The sequence below is a fragment of the Pipra filicauda genome, unplaced genomic scaffold (assembly GCF_003945595.2).
Source record: "Pipra filicauda isolate LSUMZ 115617 unplaced genomic scaffold, ASM394559v2 scaffold33_size4404698_pilon, whole genome shotgun sequence".
NCBI classification, from domain to species: domain Eukaryota; kingdom Metazoa; phylum Chordata; class Aves; order Passeriformes; family Pipridae; genus Pipra; species Pipra filicauda.
The window spans coordinates 291,589-299,203 of NW_024104465.1; the positions used below are offsets into that span (position 1 = coordinate 291,589).

General features: G+C 52.0%; 1 long non-coding RNA gene across 1 annotated transcript; it reads left to right on the forward strand.

Annotated features, from left to right (window-relative positions):
• LOC120323772 lies at nucleotides 1–5,130 on the forward strand. Its single transcript, XR_005564601.1, has 4 exons — nucleotides 1–196; nucleotides 3,623–3,782; nucleotides 4,748–4,856; nucleotides 4,972–5,130. It is a non-coding gene; the product is annotated as an uncharacterized LOC120323772 (long non-coding RNA).
• The last annotated feature ends 2,485 nt before the right edge of the window (nucleotides 5,131–7,615 follow it).

The following is a 7,615-nucleotide window of genomic DNA, read 5'->3' on the forward strand; positions in this document are numbered from 1 at the left end:
TGCTTCTGAAGTGCCCTGCCCAAGAGCTCTCCAGCAATCCAAACAGCCAGCAGACAAAGCCATTAAACCTGAAGTGCCCATGCATGATTACCTGGCAGAGAGCTGCAGGAGAGGGTTTGCAGCTGAGTCCCACAGGAACAGGCTTTGTCTGAAAAACAACCCCCGGCAGGTGCAGACTCGGTTGGAAAAAGCCAAGGTAGGTCTTGTTGATTCACCAGGGTGGGTGGTGTAGTCCTTCAGTTCAGTGGAGAGCAAAGCAAGTGGGAACAAGCAGAAATGAGATTAGAGGGGTGGGAGGGAAATGTTTGAAATGGGCCTCTGTGCTTTCCCCCTCTGCTCAGGCACCGTCTCCCTGCGTGGTGGAACTGAGCCACTCGAACTTCCAGCTTGTGTGACTAATGGCCTTGGTGTCTTACACCCTGAAAGCAGATACACGGCCTTGAGAAGTCAGATCTGATCTCTTCAGTCACATTTGCAGAGTGAAACCCCACGAGTGTGGCTCCTGTACCGACTCCAAGCTCCTTCACCTCCTGGCATCGCTTCCATTCGGAACATGTAGCTTCATTTTCCCTCTCCTTACTGCACCAGCTGGAGCAGCTCCTTCCAGGGTGGGGAGTCTCATGTGCACGCACTGCTGAGCGAGGAGAGTGCTTGGAGATGAATGTGCACTTCCCCCCTGTGGCTTAGAAGGCTATATCTATATTTTTAGGGATTTTTTTTATTGAGGTACGAAAGGAAGATTATGGCACTTGATGATTTAATCAACATAATCTCTAGATAAAACATGCTTATGCTATACTACTGGGAGATATTAATTTATGCTGGTTTGCTTCTCCTAAGGTAAATTAAATCATTAGTTTTAAGACTGGATTAGCTGCACATGTGCCCTGCCTCTTAAAAAGGCAGTTCAGGAGTTCTTAAAAGCTTCTTGACTTGGCATTTCTTGGGAGCCGTCAAATCCCTTTGGTGCAGGTGTCACGAGAAGTGGAACTGAGATGCAGCACTTAAAGGTGCAGCCACCAGCTCTGGGCTGGCATGGGACCTACTCCTGCCCTGTGCCCCCTCCTTCACCCAGGAGTAGTATTTTACCAGCTCATGAATTCAGTGAGAAGGGTTTGCCCTGGATCTGGGGGACCAGCAATTACTCCTTGGATCAAACCAGTACCTCGAGCACCTGCTGTCATTGGTGGGGGCTGAACTGTTCAGGGTGTGCTGGAGCCAAGTGGTTGGTGTCCACATCCATCTCCCACTGGAGAGAGCACCAGCACATCCAGGATGTGTTAAGTGTCCAAGGCCAGGCTGGATGGGGCTCTGAGCAACCTGGTCTAGTGGAAGGTGTCCCTGCCCATGGCAGGGGGTGGAATTAGATGACCTTTAAGGTCCCTCCCAACCCAAACTGTTCTGGGATTCTGTGATGATGGGTTGACTTGAAAACACACCTGAGCAGAGCCATGGCCCAGGTGGTGGGTGACCTTGGAAGTGCCATCAGCACCTCTGAACTGGCTGAAAATTCCCCAAAATGTATCAGTGAAGCTCTTGAGTGCCCAAGAAGAACTAAAAGCAAAAGATATTCACCGAGGCGGGTGGAAGATGTTACAGCTCTTTCATACAGGCAGGGAGATCGAGGCACGTTCTGCCTCTCGTCGTGGAGGGCAGGAGCAGAGCGTAGGAGTAAAATCTGGATGCTTGAGGCCAGTGCCCCCTCCTGGAGTCAATGGATTTGGAGCAGAGGTGCTGAGCTGAGCCAGCACAACTTCTCCTTTGCAGCTCCTCTCAGGAATACCTGGTGTGGAGACGTTGGCTCCAAGTGTGGAGGTGCCCTGTCTGCTTGGGTGGCCAGTGGCTCTGGAGAGGGGACCAGGCCCTGCTGCTGAGACAGATGGGGATGGCTCCCTACCACCCAGGGGGAGCAGAACTGACAGAGGCCCTCACAGCAATTTCAGGGCTATTAAGGATGTGATAATGAGCTTTGCCTGCATCATTTTTCAGCACTTCACTCCCCCGCCCCCAGCTCAGCCCATGCATTAACACCTCCATCCCAGGAGGACAGCAAACACTCCACTGAGCTCTGACTCCATTTATCATGGATCTGGTCATCAGCAGGGCTGCTGCAGGTGGAGGGGGTGAGGAGAGAAAGGTTGCTCAGCTCTCCATCAACAGTGAGCAGGTGCTGAAGGTACAGGTTTGATCAAAGGAGCAATTGCTGGTCCCCCAGACCCGGGGCAAAACCTTCCCATGGAATTCATGAGCTGGTAAATAATATTGTTGGGTAAAGGAGAAGGCAGAAAGTAGAACTTGCTGCTGCAGGATGCTCTCAGTCCTCTTTGGGTTCTGTGCTTGTGGAGGATCTTGTGTGGGATGGTCTCAATGCACCCAGGAAGGGGCACATCCATATGCTGTTTGCCATGCTTTCCTGGTGCTATTTTCCCTGGAACAGTCAGTCCTTTGGGCTGATTCTGCACGGCACATCCTCGGATGGTGGAATCTTCCCCCGCTTTGCCTCTCTGGATCCTGGGGCCATCTGCTCCTGGCTGGGGTGGGTGTGCTGGGGGCTGCTCCAAATGTGGGGCTTTGGCTGTGGCACAGCCAGGGGACCTGTTCCCTATGGGACAGAGCCAGCTTGCCCCTGGGGGAAACTCCTGACTGCTCCTGGGAGTGGGTTAATATCTCCACAGGGGGCAGGACAGGGATGAATTAATGAGGTGAAGGGTGGGAAGCAGGGGTGGAGGTGCCCTGAAGCAGCTCTTTCTTGTGTAGCTCTTCCCATTGCGCTGCTGGATGGTGGTGCCTGTGCGGAAAACAAGTTCTTGCTTCATGATTTCATTTTTCCTATTTGAATATTCAGAGGCACTTTTTCTGCTTGAATATTTAGAGGCAAGTGTCTCTTTCTCTGTGTAGTGCTTTTGCAGTTGATCTACAGTGTGATGCTCTGGCACTGGGATTAAATGTTAATGCAGGAGGACTGATACAGTCTGTTCTGAACTGGGCACCTCCTGGAGGTCTGTGGGCATTTGGGGAATAAAATCAGGTAATATGTCCCTTTTCCACCCGCAGATGTGCCTGTTGGTGAGTTCTGACTCTTCTCCATCCCCACCTGGCCGCAGGCACCCTGGAGAGGCATCCCTGGGGCTGAGCTCTTGACCTTCAGCTTGCTCTGATGGAGGCCCCTCTGTTCCTGTTGATTGTGTCCAGCTCCTCAGGGGCTTAGTTCTGGGGCTGTGCCTTTTCCCTGGGTGATGCCCAGGCAGGGAATGCCTCGCACAAGGTAGAGATCACCTCCCTGCTGCCACGTGGGTGGCTGTCTTACCAGGAGAGGAGATGGAAAGATCCCCAACTGGTACCTGTCACTTCTGACTGCAAACATCAAGGATGTGTCACTGACAGAGCAAAAGGGGAGCAATGTTATTTTTGGCTGGATCAGGCTGTTTTCTCTCTCCAAGTACCACAGGCTGACAGGAGGTGCTGCTGAATGCTCGTTCTCGTTTACCTTTGCCTTGGTGCACAAGGGGAAAAAGTACTTTTTAAATTAAAATGGAAGTATTTGTAGTCTTTCATGCTGGCAGAGACCTGGCAACAAGTGATATGCAAAATGTGTTTTGACTTGGTTTAATATCTCTTTCAGGCTGCTGCTGCCTGTCCTGCATCTCCCTACCAGCCATCCAAGGTTTGTTCCGCAGCCACAGAGGATCAGACAGATCAGTGTTTGGGAGCAGGGGCTTTGCTGCCACAGAGATCTCCACACTCCAGTCCTTGGTCTGCAGCCTGGGAGAGAGCCAAAGCAGGTGGGTTTGAAAGACAGAGCAGGAGAGGTGGGAATCCCTTGCTCCCAGGAGAGCAGGCACGCTGCAAGCAGCACTGGGAGATGCCAGACCCAACAGATGCTGAGCCATCCCCCCTTTCTCCATCCATGCATCTTCCCAACACGGAGAGATCAAACCAAAGACAGCAGGATTATTTATTGAGGCGTTTGTTTGAAGTTGAATGGACAGGAATCACATTTCAAAACAGTAAAGAAAGGGCTTTTTAGCTCTTTTCCATCCTACAAAATAGCAGCGGCATCGCGGCGGGGATGTCAGGGCGAATCTGTTTCGCTGACAACAAGATTGTTCTGTCTAGACGGGGAAGCGCCGCTGAACCGAGGGGAGGCTGCGGAATAATTTAAAGCCAAAATACTTTACAGACATTAAATTTACAAATAAAAACTGGCTTTGACACAGACGATGCCTGATGGATAGTTTGTGTGCCGGTGGGACGGCGGCTGGCTTTGGCGCGGAGCTCGGTGGCGGGGATTGGCAGATGCCACTCGGGGTGACCTGGTGCCTGCTGACCTGTCACCTTTCCCAGGCAAGTTCTTCCACCAGAGTGGGTCCATCGAGGCATCCGGGTGCCTCGTGGAGCTCAGTGTGGGGTTCTCTGCAGCATCTTGAATTCTGCAGTTCGTAGGCAGCTGCCCAGGCCTCCCTGTCCCCTCAGTGCCTCGTCCCCACTGTGCTGCCTGACCAGTGTCAAGGGATGCCAGAGCAGAAGGGGTTGTGTGGGAGGAAGATGAGCCTTGCACTCCCCATCTGCCTGGAGGGGCTGGCAGCCAGGGCTGTCTGAGGCACAGGGATGTGGTGGTGAGGTTGCAGCCCAGCCAGCATAAGGAATTTACTTTCTTCTGGCAGAAAAAGAAAGATGAAATATTAAAAGCTTGGCTCAAAGGCTGCTATATATATGTTTGGGTTTTTTTTTTTCTTCTGCTCTGCAGTGCTTTGGTGTGTTGCTCCAGCAGCTGGTCAGAGCAGGAGAATGCCAGCCTTCCAGAGAGAACAGGGAGTGGGGCTGAAAAAAAGGGAGGAAGAGGAGACATGACTCAGGTGGGCTGACCTTGGGGCTCAGGGTGAATGCTGACACAGCCTTTAGGACTTATGCTTTAGTTTTCTGCTCAATGTCAGGAACTAAAAACACCTTTTCTTGTCTCTGTCTCTTCAGGGGAGGGCAATGCCCCTTGAATCAGGAGGACACCTCTGCATTGATCAGTGTCCTTGGATGAGGGAGGATTCAGGTCGGGAAGAGCAGAGGGCTCAGCCAAGGCATCAGTCAGCTCTCCCTGGAGAAGTCCTGCTGGCTCCCAACTTGCCATTTCTGCCATCCTGGTGAGTCCAAGAGTCCCTGAAGACTTCCTCAAGTGGTGATGGTGGAGGTTTCTCCCAGGTTTAAGCTATTCCAGTTGCTTCTGCTGATGAACTTGGGGGCTGGCTGTCGAGGGAGAGCATTGCTGTTGGGCAGCAAGGCGTGCTGACAGAGGTGTGCTGTGTCCTAGACTCTGCTGTGTCTTAAATTTGAGGCTTCCTGGTTTTTTTTCCCAAGCAGTCCCCAGACTTTGTGTCCCCTGGTGCAGCTATTCAGCTGCTGGGTGGGCAGCAGGAGCCAGCATCCCAATGGAGTACATTCCCAGGGAGTGCAGGAGGAGATAACTGCAAGGAAGGAGAGCTGAGAGCTGGTTGTCTGCCAAGGGAGGATTTGGAAGGATGCAGTTCAGGGTGTTTAAGCTGTTCCTTCTGTCTCTTCCTTTGACATCTCTTGTCTGTGTCAGCTGGTCTGGGCCCTGGGGAATGTGGGAAAGGGAAGATTCAAGTCCAGCAGGGCAGAGAGTGGGTTTGGAGCAGTCTTAACTTTACACCTCTGCAGACCCTGGCAATGAGGGCTACTTATCTGCTGATCAGGGATGTGCCCAAACAAAGCAGGCTGGGGAAACTGTCACTTGCTAGGGCTCACAAAATGGGATGAGCTGTGAAATGGAGCTTGACCTTGACTCCAACTCCAGCTGCTGCCTGGTCTCTCACCCCTTGGCTCCTGTAGCCTCTGGCAGGGTAGGATGGGGACAGGCAGCAGAAGGGGGCCCTGATGTCCCTCCTCCCACACCCTTGCCTTGTGCTTCCCCCTCCCTGCTGCTGCCTGTGAAAGACCCTGTGATTAATTACACCACTCTGCAGCCTCTGAACATTTATTTAGGGTGTTATGTTTGCTGCTGCTGCTGCTGCTTTTACACAATGGCAAATGTGCCATGGCTGTGTCCTGAGCAGGTGACAGCTAATAGGTCACTGAAGTGCATCACACCATTGGAGCTGTTGAAATGGGCTCCAGGAACAGGGCAGGTAGAGGGAATGCTGCTGGGAAGGTGAGACAGGTCTGCTCTAGCAGAAATGCAATGGTTATGGTGCTTACAGGAAATTGCTCACTTCCCTGATAGCATCCACTGCTTTATAAGATCAGTTTTTCCACTAGTTTGTCTAGCTTAAGCTTTCTTCTCCCTGCATCCTAAAAATTAGTCTAATAGGACTTTTAAAACTCAGAGAGGTTTGAAAGTTATTTTCCTCAAGGAATTTCACTTTCCTTGGGGTGGTCAGAAAAAGAGGGACTTGGGGGGGTTTCAGCTGAAGGACATAGCTTCCAAAAAGCCTCCCCAGAAATGCTGCCAAGGGCCTGCAGAAATCAGCCCAACCTGAAATAGCTGGTGGCCACCCAAGCTGATTCAAAAATCCCCTTTGCCTCTGAGCATCTTGCTCAGTGCTGCTGTCAGAGGACAGGGATGGTGCACCTTGAACAGACAAAACCGTTGTACCTGCTTTTCAGGAAACAGAGAGGCAGGTGTGACTCCCCAATTCCTGGAAGAGAGCAGGTTTGTTTGGACCTGTCTCTAATTCCAGTGCAGTGGGAATCTCTTCCTGACAGCCTGGTGCAGAGCTGCCTGTGCTGAGCCACTTCCCAGAAGGAAGGGAAGCAGGAGCTGTGCTGCTGCGTGGCTGTGCCAGCAAAATCTGCAATCAGTTTGCTTTGTGCAGTGTTGTGAGCTGGGCCTGTGCACTGTCCCCACAGGAACATGGGGCTGGAGTCAGTTTGTTGCTCTGGGATGCTGTTGGGCTGCATCAGTGGGAGGCAGAGCCTCCACAGGCACAGGTATCACCTTGTGATGCCAGATCTGCTACATCCTCTGGGTGATGTACCACCAGTGTGTGTGAGGGTGTGTGTGCTGCCTCTGCATGCTCTACAACCAGTGCCTCCAGCAGGCTGCCTCCTCACTGGAAAGGCAATTCAGATATCCCAGCTCCTCCTGTTTCTTCCCTGTAAGGGCAGTACTGTTTGGTTTTAATGTTTCTGTGGAGCTGGTTTGTATAAACTGAAGCAGGTCATATTTATTCTATAGAACTCTGTAGGTGTCCTGCACTGGATATCCCCTCCCAGTGCACTGGGAGCAATTCAGCTTCAGGAATCATCACCAATACTGTTATCTTTATTGCCAGTCCTGCCTGATAAATCTGCTCCCTCCAGGATGGCCGAGCCTGTCGAGTGAGCCAGGCCTAAACACACACAGATGCAGTGGGAGAGAGCAGAGCTCGTGCTCAGGAGCTGTTTGCAGGGATCTCAACAACAGGGCACTCAAAAGAACCCCAAGGGCTGCTTAAAAAACATGGAATTAACAGAGCTCTTGCACAACCAGCCTTGCGAGTCCCTGGGCTCTTTCCAGCGCGCTGGGGACTGGGGTTCAGGTTCTTCTCAGTTTGGAGGGGTAGAAATGTGGGCTCTTTGTCCTTTCCCTCACCTGAGTCTGGGCCATTGTGCTGCACATCCATTG